The sequence below is a fragment of the Talpa occidentalis genome, unplaced genomic scaffold (assembly GCF_014898055.3).
Source record: "Talpa occidentalis isolate TD23 unplaced genomic scaffold, MPIMG_talOcc4v2.1 talOcc4.2, whole genome shotgun sequence".
Lineage (NCBI taxonomy): Eukaryota > Metazoa > Chordata > Mammalia > Eulipotyphla > Talpidae > Talpa > Talpa occidentalis.
This window is the reverse complement of record NW_023602073.1, coordinates 105,549,941-105,562,733: the sequence shown is the minus strand read 5'-3', so window position 1 is coordinate 105,562,733 and position 12,793 is coordinate 105,549,941. Positions and strand designations below refer to the sequence as shown.

The 12,793-nt window shown below is 42.2% G+C and overlaps 1 long non-coding RNA gene across 1 annotated transcript; it reads left to right on the top strand.

The window, feature by feature from the left end:
* The first annotated feature begins 4,340 nt into the window (after positions 1–4,340).
* On the top strand, positions 4,341–10,883 carry LOC119253401 (uncharacterized). The gene is made up of 3 exons (XR_005127072.2): positions 4,341–4,690; positions 8,215–8,298; positions 9,113–10,883. It is a non-coding gene; the product is annotated as an uncharacterized LOC119253401 (long non-coding RNA).
* Positions 10,884–12,793: the final 1,910 nt, after the last annotated feature.

Sequence of the window (12,793 nt, the reverse complement as noted above, 5' to 3'; positions counted from 1 at the left end):
GTACACTGCTTAGGGGACAGCAGGCGGCAGGAGAGGGCTGTATGCCATGTGGGACCCTTGCCGGGGATTGAACTGGTGCTGCAGAGGCTGCGGGCAGCTTCGCAACCCAGCACTCAACCGCTGCCCCATTTTCAGAATTTTAAATAGCAAATTTATATGAAATTTTCAAACTTGTCATAACATTCTGGGTGACAATCTTAAATTTCTTTGGCAAAAGAAATAATGATTCTTTAACCTTCATTGTATACACAGTGTATATTTACAAAATGTATATTTATCATTTTCCAAAAACTGAAAATTATGCAGTTCAAAGTATAAGGCTATGATACAATTTGACAAAGATTTAGACTCTAGATTAATCTCAGTTAAATGTAGGGTAAATTATTTAAACTGTGTGCTGTTGAGAGTATAATCATGTGCTATTACCGAGTATGAGAAGACAACAAACTTAACATTCAGGCTTTCTGAACAAAGCAGCATATACAGTCATCATACTTAAATATGTTTGTAATTATTTAATTAAATGGATTAATTTAGTGGATAAATTCACCACTTCCAAGCAAGGACCTGGTTGTCCAGAACTTTAACACTCAGAGACACAGAGGAAGCATTGTTGCTCCCCTGCCCCTCAACGTGAATGCCTCCAGGATTTAATATTTAACTCTGTGTTGGTTCTTGCTTCAACATATATGGTCTTTATAATATTCTGGAAGCATTCACCTAATCTTGCTTTGCTAAAACTTTGGATCATAGAGAGCTTAAAAATCTTATTAGAAAAAATTTATGTATTTGTGGCGAGGAAATGTTTTCTAATAGAGCTAGTGCCATTTTTTAATCAGTGGATTTCTTAATAGTATTTATTTTTCTGGAATCAACTATTCTGTTCTGAAGACTCAGACTTGATGCACCAACACACACAATTTGTGAACATTTTATTTGAATTTTTACAACTTATAAAGGGGACTAGTAAAACATCAATTTTTAAGTTATTGCTTTAGATTTTGGGAGCAGTTTATGATAATTTCATAAAATCAACAAAGTAATTTTGGGTAATTTTCAAATGTTTGGAGCTATTGATATGGTGCCTTTTCCTTTAAAAATTCACATTGAGCTGACTAATCCTACTTGGGGTTAGTGTAGGAGGAAGCTAGGAAATGGCATAGGCAGTCAGTTAGGAACAGGGTACCCCAGCCCTAAGTCATCCTATCAGCCTGATTGAGATACTGGGTTGTAACCAGGAGGATGCCTTTTCCCTCCTCCCTCCCCTCAAGCCCTCGGTCATTTAATAGTCTGATTGGAGAGTTCAGACACCAACACAATAACACAATGCTAAAGAAAATGAAAGGTTACTTTCAGGAAGGTAGGCCAGGTAATGTAAGCACACCCAGTGGGTCTGGGTATACTAGGAGAACCCCCAAAACTCAGTGGACCTACGTAGCCCAGTAAAACCACAAACTCAGAAGCCTAGGAGACCCCCAAGAACTCAGTCAACCAGCAAGAGACAACCCAGAGAACCCAAGAACCAAACTCCCACCCTTTGCTCACTATACTCATAAAAGCACCCTCTTCTCCCTCCCTGCCTACCGATAAATGCCTTGCTTTTATTTGTTCTCGAAGTTGAATCCTGCTATTGCCCAAGACAAGACCAAGAAGGAGCCTACCTGGGTCCTCAGACCCAAGGGCTGCTTCCCAAACCCCAGTTCTTCAGTAGTAATTGTGTGTCTTTACGAGTTTATATTCATTTTCTTCATCTGGCACTGCAATCTTGATAAAATTGATAGTTTTCCCAGAAAAATCAACTCATTGAGTTGATGAGTTGGTTATGATAATGATGTGATGAGGATGATGATGACAAAAGTTGTGGCCATTATTGCTGACACCTCTAAGGAGTATTTCAATTGCTTGGGACTGTTCTTACTATTTCATATACATGAACTCCACACCATATTCCTATTTCACATTAGGGTTAGAAGTATTCTTAAGAAAACATATACCTAAAGAAACATTTTATTATGATTCTGATGTTTTGGTTTAAACCTCCTGGAGTACATTTATGTTTATATCTATGTTAAATTTCTTGTGCTAAGTGCATATAGAGGTTAGTACACAGATGTGTATTTGCTCATTTTTAAAAAGGGAAGTGAAAATGCAGATGGGAATAAAATACAACATGTGAAATTGTTAATTTTACATGGGAAGATACTAATACTGTTCATTCATAGAGTACTTGAATGAAAAGACAGGCAAGCTACTACAAGACACCCACTGCTGATGCAGTGACAGGCCTCTCTGGTTGCCCCTTTAGTATCCCTATGTCTTGCATTTGACAAATTTGTCTCCTGTATTCTAAGGAAAAGAAAGAACATTCCTAAGAAGATAAGGCAATTAAACACCAGGAGTTAAGCAGAGCTGGTGCCCACTCTTGCAAATCTCCCAAATATGATACTGTAATTTCAGGTTTTCAGGCCTCCTCTCCCAGCCCAGAACAGATCCCAGGCTGCAACGGCAGAGCTGAGTCCCAGCCACCAGACGACCATGGATTGGTGTCTCATGAAGCCGCAGCGGGAACTTCACTGATGCTGACGCAAGCAAGAGGAGGCAAATTTGTTCAGAGAAAGAAAAAGTATATTGAAGAAAAAAGGTACAGAAATAAAGTGGGGCTCCTAGGTGGGTGGAACCAGGCCACAGAGGGGCAAGGAAGCCAAGTGGAGTTGTGCCTCAGGGAATATGTATCTTCTTTCCCTGATTATTCTAATACTCCACCAGTCTCTTTGTGATTGGTTAGTTCTCGGTGGTCTCTCTCACTGCCCTAATGCCTCTGTGCCCAGAACAAAGCGTCTGTGTCCCAGCCCTTACCTAAGCATAGTTTTCTTCATCATGCTTATTCCAGAATGTCCTGCTGCCCCTAGTCCTGGGGGTGTTTGATTAGTCCCCTTTAGAATTTGTTGCCCTTATTTCTGGAGCCTTCCTTAACTCTCCTGAAGTCCCTGTCTGCACTGCACCTGAAGCTGCCTAATTATCCCTAACTTGCCCTAGGACTCATCCCTCCCTCTACAGATGGAGCCCCTAACTGCTGTTGGGACAAAGAACTTTGATTCCATCAATGACTGATTCCAGCTGAAAGTGGGTGGAGCAGGGAGGCAGTCAGATCTCCATGACAATCTAAGGGTCCTCAGAAGGACTATGGAGGCTTTTTAGTGGGTTTCATTTGAAGAAGCTTTGGAAGTTTGATGGCCTCCAGGTAAGAGATGATTCCAATTAGGGCATTGAGGATACAGGGCCCAAGCAAGAGAAAAATGAAAAACAAACAAAAAAAAAAGTTTTAGTAAGGAAATGAAAAAGGGGTGCAGCAAGGGCAGGAGTTGTGTTTTTTTTTTGTTTTTTTTTTTTAAGGATTTAAGAGGAGCTAAGCCCTTGTCTGGCTTGGCTTTTAAGATTTACTGCCTTCAAACTGTTAATCCAAAACAAGTAAGTTTTATTAAGGAGGGCACACTCTCATGAGCAAGTCCTGGACTCTACGGTGCTACAGAACCACTGAGACTAGAGAATTTAAGGAGCATTGTTGGGCTTTGGCTTGTGGGATATTATAGTTCCATAAGGAAGATATGAGGTTCTTTAATTGCACTCTAACAGGTGGCAAAGATACCTCAGCCTGGAACTGTAGGTGCTGACTGAAGGTGCTGTAGCCAAAATGACAGAATCAGTAAGACTAGGGAATCCATTGTATTCCTATCTTTTGTAGCAGCCACTAGTAGAGCCAATAGTGGCTGATGAGATGGCTAGTTTGGAATTTCATGTCCCGTCCTAATAGAGGAAGTTAGGAAAGCAAGTCCTGGCTTAGGCTCGCCATCTGACTAGTGAGGGAGACAATCGACCAGTAGGTCAATCCAAAGAATTGGAGCAAGGCAGAGTAAGTGGCCCCTTATTCACCAAGAAGGTGGTCTTTTTTCTGCCACTTCTAGGGTCGAAGTGAAAATATATTATTGAGCAAATGAATATAATAAAGATTCCAGCAGAACTTCCAGCCCAGGAACAATGAACACTCCAACGTAGGCATAATCAACAAGTTTGCTTACTTATAACTCCTTCCCTTTCAAGATTTATGGCCAGAGCCTCAGCACTTTTATCTACAAGGTCAGGCAGCCGGCCAAGCTGGTCTCTCTCTCTCCAAGGCCATCCCCAAATGCCTGCATCTTCCCCCCTTGCCTTACCCTCCTTGTCTGGGGACTTTGCCACAAATGGTTGTGTCTGTTGAAAAATGATGTTATCAATGTAACAGATATGGACACAGTTGTGTATAAAAGGAACCCTTGGTCTTTACACAGGTGCTCAGACCTTATGGGGTTACCCAGGTCTGGGACCCCATGCATGAGTAATAAAGCTGCTCCTGACCTCACCATTCCTGAAGTACCACTTGTTCTTCCTCTGCCTGGGTAAAAAGTAGAATTTATTTCTACAACATTTTGGTGTGTTGGCTGGGAACAACAAGCACGTTGGGCCTTTGAGCCATGGGCTTAGGAGGATGCATGGTGGGGGATAGGAAGGAGAGCCAAGGAAGGGGGAGAGCTTGCTGCTGAGGACTTTCTGCCGTCTCTTGCTTGGTTACTCCTGCGCAGCCCCCACGATACCTTCCAGGCCTGACTTCCAAAGGGCTGAGTGAGGCCAGGACCTGGTGCCTAAGTCAGACCAGGTAAGGTCCCGGGACCCTGGTTCCCATGTGGCCTAGCCAGAGTGGTAGAAGGAGAGGCTGATCACCTCTCAGGGAGACCTCAGAGGGTCTCATTTGGTTTTGGTAAGGAACATTGGTACTCCCAGAAAGGGAGGGATGGTATGGTTATAACCTTCTGGGTATGTGTGAAATCTCTACAAATGCAGCTGCGGAGATAGATTGGGCTTTATCTGTGGTTTTATCGACAAGTCGTATGGCTGAAAGATGACTGGACTTGTCAAAATCTCTGAGGGGGGTCAGCCTGGAAAGCATCTGTGTGCTCCCCCTTCCCTTGCTGCAACATCGAATACAATGGAAGGGAATTGGAGCAGACAGACGGTCCTCTTAATGAAACTGATAGGGAATTTTCTGCCCTACTTTCTTTAGAAACTAAGGGTCATTCTTACAAATACAACTTGAGAAATGTTTTCTTATCTGAAGGAGCTCATTAAAAAGAAATATTTAAAAGTAAATTAATAATTGTCAGTGTTGTCAGAAATATTGGTAAAATAACGATCTCTAAAAATTAGTGCAAATGGCCAAAATTTTAAATGGAAGAGATCTCTGTGTCTGTGTCTTTGCCTTTGTGTTTCTTGTCTCTGGAGTGTTGCTGTGTTAAAATTATAAATGGTGCCTATATAAATTCTAATAGAAAAGAACCCAAATTTTGAGATCACGATCTAAAATTTTTGTTAAACATAAATTAGTTCAAACTGTAATGGTTTAATTAAAGCATGTGTGTCAAATTGATAATATTGGGAGTTAATAGTTCTATTGTATGTTTAAATGTGTTTATTTGGGAAAAACAAAAAACTTGGAGCAGTCAATAAGAGTTACTGACCTAGTTTATGTTAACAGAGATAAATGTGGATAAATGTGGTTTTGTTTATACCAGTACTTCTTTTGATAAAATTGTTTTCTAAAAAGACTAACCCACTACTTCTTCCCTTAAAAGAAGTACCTTTGTTCCCCAGGTAAGCACCTTAATTGATTTTTCCTTCCCTTGTCCTAGCCAAACAGAAAACAAAAAACCTCTGGTATATGAAATTGCTTCATTTGTAACTCTGATCTTCCTATCCTAAGAAAAACTACAGCTACCATTGATATCTATATCTTAAATGTGTTCTTTTGATCATTATTTAAATGGTAGTATTTTTCTCCTATAAAGCATGTGTTTATGAGTTATCCAGTAAAAAGGAATAATAGCATAACTGCTCTTACAATGTCTTGAAGTGAAAAATGTGAGGCTGACCTATTCATTAGCAGGAGTTATTTTGGGACAAGGCCTAGGTGTTGACTAAAAGTTTCAGGGAGTGACTGATGGACTTTCTTTGGCCAGGCACCTGACTTGTGTGCCCCGGATGACCAAATGACCTCATGGAAGTCCCCTGCTTCTATACTTCCTGCTTGCTTTACAGTGCTTATATGCCCCTGCTGGGGCAATGGATGCTGTGTTGCCTAATTGCTTGGGGGGCTCAGACTTTGGAAAAAATTCTCCTCTGGGCCTGCGGGCATAAATAAAGATGAAACTCTGTCATAACAGTCTTACAATCTAAAAATTAAAAACTAGAATGTTGTAACTCTAAATGCAAATAAAGTGAGGTGTGTTAAGAAATGTATTTAAAATAGATATGTTAAAGGTCTTAGAAAATTTAGTGTCAAAACAAAATGGCTATCTTTGAAAAAATAGTGCAAAATAGGAAGGAAAAAGTGTTGAAGTTCTGAGAGAGGTATCTTAAGAAAATGCTATGTGCTAGAATGATTTGTTTTAAAAATATTTAAGTTTATTATCAGTGGTGTACTTATGAAAAACCAGACTTTAATTTCTTTTCCACGTACTGGTTCTTGATGACAAATTAAAAACTGTTTAGGCTATCTACAATCTTGATTCTCTTTTACCCTCAGACTTGGCTAACTAAAAAATAGAGTCCTGTCAGCATTGTTGAGCACTGTAAAATATATACCTACTTTTAAAAAAAACTCTAGTTATCACTCTGGGTAATTTAGTGTTGTTTTATAAAATTCTGCATATCTTTATTAAGCCTGTGACAAACTTTTCTTGAAGTCCAATTTCAAAAATTGTAAAGTTTTTGATCAGTAAAATGATTTGATGTGTCTTAGGACTCTTATTTTTCCTTGTAGGAAAATGCTAAAACACATTGGACCAATCGAGAAAAGTTAAACTTCATAGAAAAAACATTGTAATTGAGGGGACGAGTTATACCTTTTCAGCATATATAAAAATTGGTTAAAGTGTTTTTTTTTTTTAACTTTTTTTTTTTTTTAATAGAGGCATGTTTTATTTATTTATTTGTTTGTTTGTTTGTTTGTTTGTTTGTTTATACATGCACTGGGTACAGTCAGAAGCGCGGGAGGGTGAGAGAATTCACCAGAACCAGAGCGGGGAGCAGAGCAGGCAGAAGGACCGAAGTACACTGCTGAGGGGAGCAGCGGGCGGCAGGAGAGGTCTGCGCGCCATGTGGGACCCTCCTCTGGTGGCCGGGGAGCAGCCGGGGATCGAACCGGCCCAGCAGATGTTGCGGGCAGCTTCGCAACCCAGCGCTCAACCGCTGCGCCACCGGGGAGGCCCTAAAGTGTTTTAAAATATATGAGATTTTTAAAACCTAGTATTTTCCAGTATAATATTTTTGGTCGATTCTGATTATTCTGAAATATGTGTGTGTGCATGTCACAAAATTGAGCAAACATCCTTGTCTTTTGCCTTAAACCATAATTTTAGGTATGGTCATTTTCAAGTTTTTGTTATTTCTAAAGGTCACTTGCTGAGCTTTGTCTTCAGAAAACTCACAAAAAGAGTGACAATATAGATTTGTTTTAGAACTGAGAAAACCTACTAAACTTAAACTGGATTTATAAAAATTACCAACAGAAGATCGAGACTTAATACACAGGAAAAGTACACTGAGGGGGATTTGTATAATATTAATGACTTTTAAAAAATATTGGTCTTTAATGTTTTGTTTTGCTTTGTTTATCTTTAGAAAACTTGTCTTTAAACTGGACTATAATCTTAGGAGTGGCAATTTGCATCTTTTTATGAGCAAACTGGAACATTTGCTTTTCTCTTTTCAATCAAAACCTTTTAACAAAACATGTTTAATTTTCTAGTTTAAGGAGAAATAAATAAAATTCCCCATTGAGATTATACAAAGACAGACATTGTCCTGAGAAGTACAAATATCGCCTACACATTATCTGGGATGAGAAAAGCAAATGTTCTAGTTTGCTCATAAAAAGATGCAAATTGCCACTCCAAATAATTTTTCTCTACCCTCATCCCAATTCTGTAAAATAGTAAACCAAATCTAATTTTAAATAATTTCACCTATATTTGCATAAACTCACAGGGCAGAATAACCAAGCAGAATGGTGTTGGCTTTGTTGAAAACTCCACAGTCTGGAATGAGCTTTTACTATCTAGTCCATGCAGGCTTCATCAAAGTCACAGTCTTACCAGACTTCACCTGAGATTTCCTCTTCTCCAGGTTCTCTGGGCTATCTCCAGGGTTTTTCCAGTCCTGCCAATGGAAGCACACTTCCTTACCTTTCATGGAGGTCTTTGGAACCCGGTAAGTAATGTGACAGGCTCTTCTTGGCTCACACTTCTCAGCTCAGCTCAAATTTTACTCCCAGAAGAATTTCAATCAAACCCTTTTAACAAAACATGTTTAATTTTCTAATTTAAGGAGAAATAAATAAAATTCCCTATTGAGATTATGCAAAAACAGACATTGTCCTGAGAAGTACAAATATTGTCTACACATGTTTTGTTAAAAGTCCAAAGATGTGACGCCCCTTTCTCCCATAGAAATGGAAGGTCATAACAGAGAGTGGGGATTATGACGCAGTTAACAAGTTTGTCTTTTCCATATTTCTTTTTTTTTTTTAATTTATTTATTTATTTACTTATTTATACATGCATACATACATACATACAAACAAATACTGGGTACAGTCAGAAGCGCGGGAGGGTGAGAGAATTCACCAGAGCGGGGAGCAGAGCAGGCAGAAAGACTGAAGTACACTGCTGAGGGGAGCAGCGGGCGGCAGGAGAGGTCTGCGCGCCATGCGGGACCCTCCTCTCGTGGCCGGGGAACAGCCGGGATCGAACCAGTGCCGCAGAGGCTGCGGGCAGCTTTGCAACCCAGCGCTCAACCGCTGTGCCACCAGGGAGGCCCCTTTTCCGTATTTGTTGGAATTCCCCCCATGTTTGATATAGGGGCTGCCCTGTGAGAAACTCACAAGGGCATCAAAGAGGGAATGATGTCCAAGGAGAAGGGAGTTAAACAGCAGAGCCAGCTGGTGCCCACCTGTCTCTGTGCCGACTCCCCCCTCCCCTTTGCAGACCCTTGCCTATCTCCCCTGTTTTTTTCCTTTGTAAAGTCTCAGGTTCCACCCCCGTGGATGCATCACTCCGAAGTGAAACTGGCCTACAAACCAGAAAAAGGACACTTCAGCCAGCGGATGGACAGCAGCCCCTGATCTGGAGAATCCCCTTCGCTTGAGGCTACAGATGGATCCACCCACCAAGGCGGCCTTAGACATCAAGCCCTGCTCCGGCCACACTCGGGAAGCTGGTTGGACCATGCATGGCAGAAACTTGAGGACCTTTTACATGTATGTTTTGTTATTTTTACCGTTCCTGTAGTGACTGTCTTTGCAGTCAGCCTCGCCACAGTGGCCCCTGACCGTTTGGATTGGGAGGCCTACTTGCCTCTGGTTACCTGATTCTGTGTGTGGACATAATTGTTTTCAAATGTTTGCTAAAATGGGCCTGCTTGCCAGTGTCCTCCTACACCTGCCCCTCACTCTCCCTTCTGTTTGTGAGGACTTATCTCCCAAACCCCTAGTAACTGCAGTGAAGCCAGGGTGTGTACCCAGCCTGACAGAAGGGCCACAAAGAACAAGGGAGCTCTCTGGTCTCCCACACCCTGGGCTTCTTCTAGTTGCTCCCACAGACGCCTGTGTCCCAGCTAATTGGTGCTGCACACATGGCTCTCAGCCGCTCTAACGTGGCTCTTGCTTCAGATTGAGGGATTTGCTTAGGGCCAGGTCCTGCCAGTTTGAGGGAGTCATACTTGACCCAGGTTTGATCCCTCCAAAGGTATCACCTAATTGCTCCTTGGATCTCATCCTAGGTCCTGTGTCTCCGTGGGAAATGCTACAAATCCCTTGACTCACACTTCTAAGATCTGCGCCACACAGATGGCACTTACCTGGCCTGTGCTCAGGGACTGTATCAGTGAATTGTTCCACACAACCAGTCATGCTTCATTGTCAAACTAGTGCCTAACTTGTCTGTTTTAACTGGAAGGGATGCACTTTCAGTCTGGAAGCCCCCTCATCGTGAAAAGAGGGTTCTTGTGGCCATCCCACTTTTAGTGGGTCTGCTGGCTGCTATGGGTACGGCTGGGATAGGAGTGTCTCAGGTTCGTTATAATGAACCAGCTCAAGTCAGATTTTGATGCTTTTACGAAGTCAGCCCTAGCCCTCTAACACAACTTGACTCCTTGGCAGCTGTAGTGCTCCAGGACTGGCAAAGACTAGTGGGCCTGCTCACCACTGCCCAAGGAGGTATCTGTGTGGTAGGGAAGAGGCCCTGCAGCAGCCAACCAACCAAGATTGCTCCTCCCTGGGGTTCCGGTGACTATCACCTCACAATGGCTGCTGGGTAATAATCAGGGTTCCCTTTAGAAAAAGGTATAGAGGTGATGCCCTGTAAGAAAAATAACTCACAAGGGCATCAAAGAGGGGAATGAAGTGAAAATATATTATTGAGCAAATGAATATAATAAAGATTCCAGCAGAACTTCCGGCCCAGGTGCAATGAACACAGGCATAATCAAAAGTTTACTTACTTACATCTCCTTCCCTTTCAAGATTTACCATCCTCAGCACTCTTGTCTACAAGGTCAGGCAGCCGGCCAAGCTGGTCTGTCTTTCCAAGGCCATCCCCGAATGCCTGCATCTTTCCCACCTTGTCTGGGGACTTTGCCTCAAATGGTTGTGCCTGCTGAAAAACGATGTTATCAGTGTAACAGATATGGACACAGTTGTGTATAAAAAGAACTCTTGGTCTTTAAACAGGTGCTCAGACCTTATGGGGCTACCCAGGTCTGGGACCCCATACATGAGTAATAAAGCTGCTCCTGAACTCACCATTCCTGAAGTACTGCTTGTTCTTCCTCTGCCTGGGTAAAAAGTAGAATTTATTTCTACAACAGGGTCACCAAGGCTTGTTGTAGAGTAGCAAACAGGGGAGCCTGTCTCAAAGGGACATGCTGACCCTTCCTATCACCCCTTTGCAGACCCTCACCCGACTCATTTTTTTTTACTACTGTGTATACATATTCCTGGCCTTTGCCAAAGAGCATGACTGGGCATTCTCAGTCACCAGGCCGCGGCCCTCCTCAACTACTTTCCTTCTAAAATGGTTTGTTTTTATCGGCTGAAGGAGACTGAGCACTGCATTCAGTATCACCACAAAGGTATATCTGGGAACATAAACACTGCCCCACAGTAAAAGAAACAAACAAACAAAAAAACAAAAAACAAAAAAAAAAAAAAAAAAACGAGGTAAGATTAACAGAAACTAATAAACTTTTGTACCTCCAAAGAAAACATCACAAAACAAAAGGGAACCAACAGAATTGAAAAACTATTTGAATGCTACCATCTGAATAGGGGGTTCATCTCCAAAATTTACCCCACACTTACACAAACCAAAGCAAAGAAACAAATGACCCTCACAAACAATGAGCTAGGGTCCCAATACTCACTTCTCACAGAAGACAAGCCCATGACCTACAGTCATATGCAAAGACCCTGACATCACTTATTCTAAGCAAGATGCAAAACAAACAAACAAACAAAAAAATCACATTCAGTTACCAGCTCAACTACTATAAATCATCAAGGAACAAACTTTCCTGAGTCAACAAAAGCAAGCAACAAGAGGGACCTAATGAAAAACAGCTGAGATGCTACCAGGTGGGGCCAATTATCCATCCCCAGTGGGAAATCCCACAGAGTGAAGACATGGCTAGAAAAGAGTAACTGGGCATCCCATCTCCCTTCTGGGGCTTCCCTTCTCCCTTCTATCTGCTGCTGTCCACTGCATGGTCTCCACTCTTCAGTTTTGTGTGTTTTGTCCTTTTTCCTCAGCGTCCTTGCTTTCAGTGCACTTTTAAGCACCCCCATCCATACTCCATGTGCCCACCGCCAGGGCATGTTTACCGAAAACCCACACTCATTATTAACCACAGATCAAGGTGAAAAGCCTTGATCAATCTTCCTTTACTCTACAATCCACCGCCTTATGTTTGTCACAAATCTATAGCAAGTTTCCATTGCCCACATTAACACGGTGCCATCACCCACAAAAGTGAACAGAAATCAACTGAATCCAACAATACAACAAAATGCAAGAGAATACAACTTTCCCACACAGGCACCTGCCTAGGTGTCAGTGAAAGAGTATTAGCACCAGCTGATGATCACTCAAGTCTGCTCCCCACAGGTAAGGCTCATCTGAGGGGGTAACCCTATCCATTCACTCAAAGTTCTGTGGTCACACACCTGGAACTCTGCCTTCCTGGCCTTTTCAGGCTGTCATCTCATTCACAAGTCACACACCTCATCCACCCCCCGGATGCACTCACTCTGACTGTGGTGACACGCTCTACTTTTTGGGGGATAATTGCCATCCCCAGGGGTACTCAATGCTGTCACTCCAACTCCTGGCTTTCATAGCCACCAGTGTGACAAGCAGAACCCTGTAGTAAGGCCAACCTTTTGCTCATGACCATGGTTCGAGGCCTGGGAATAGAAAGCTCCAATTGTGGCCTCATTGGTCCCCTCTGGCCCTGTGGTCTCTACAAGCCATGTTCCCCACCACCTCACCCGTACTCTAAATTGATCTTGGCCTCACCCACAGATCTTTAGTAGGCTCACTTGCCTTCTTTAGCATCCTCAGCTTCTTAATAACCACTCAGGACTTCCCAATCTTGGCGCCAGTGTTTTTCCTTAACTAAATTGGTTTTGAGACCTTTCCTGCCTGGCTGC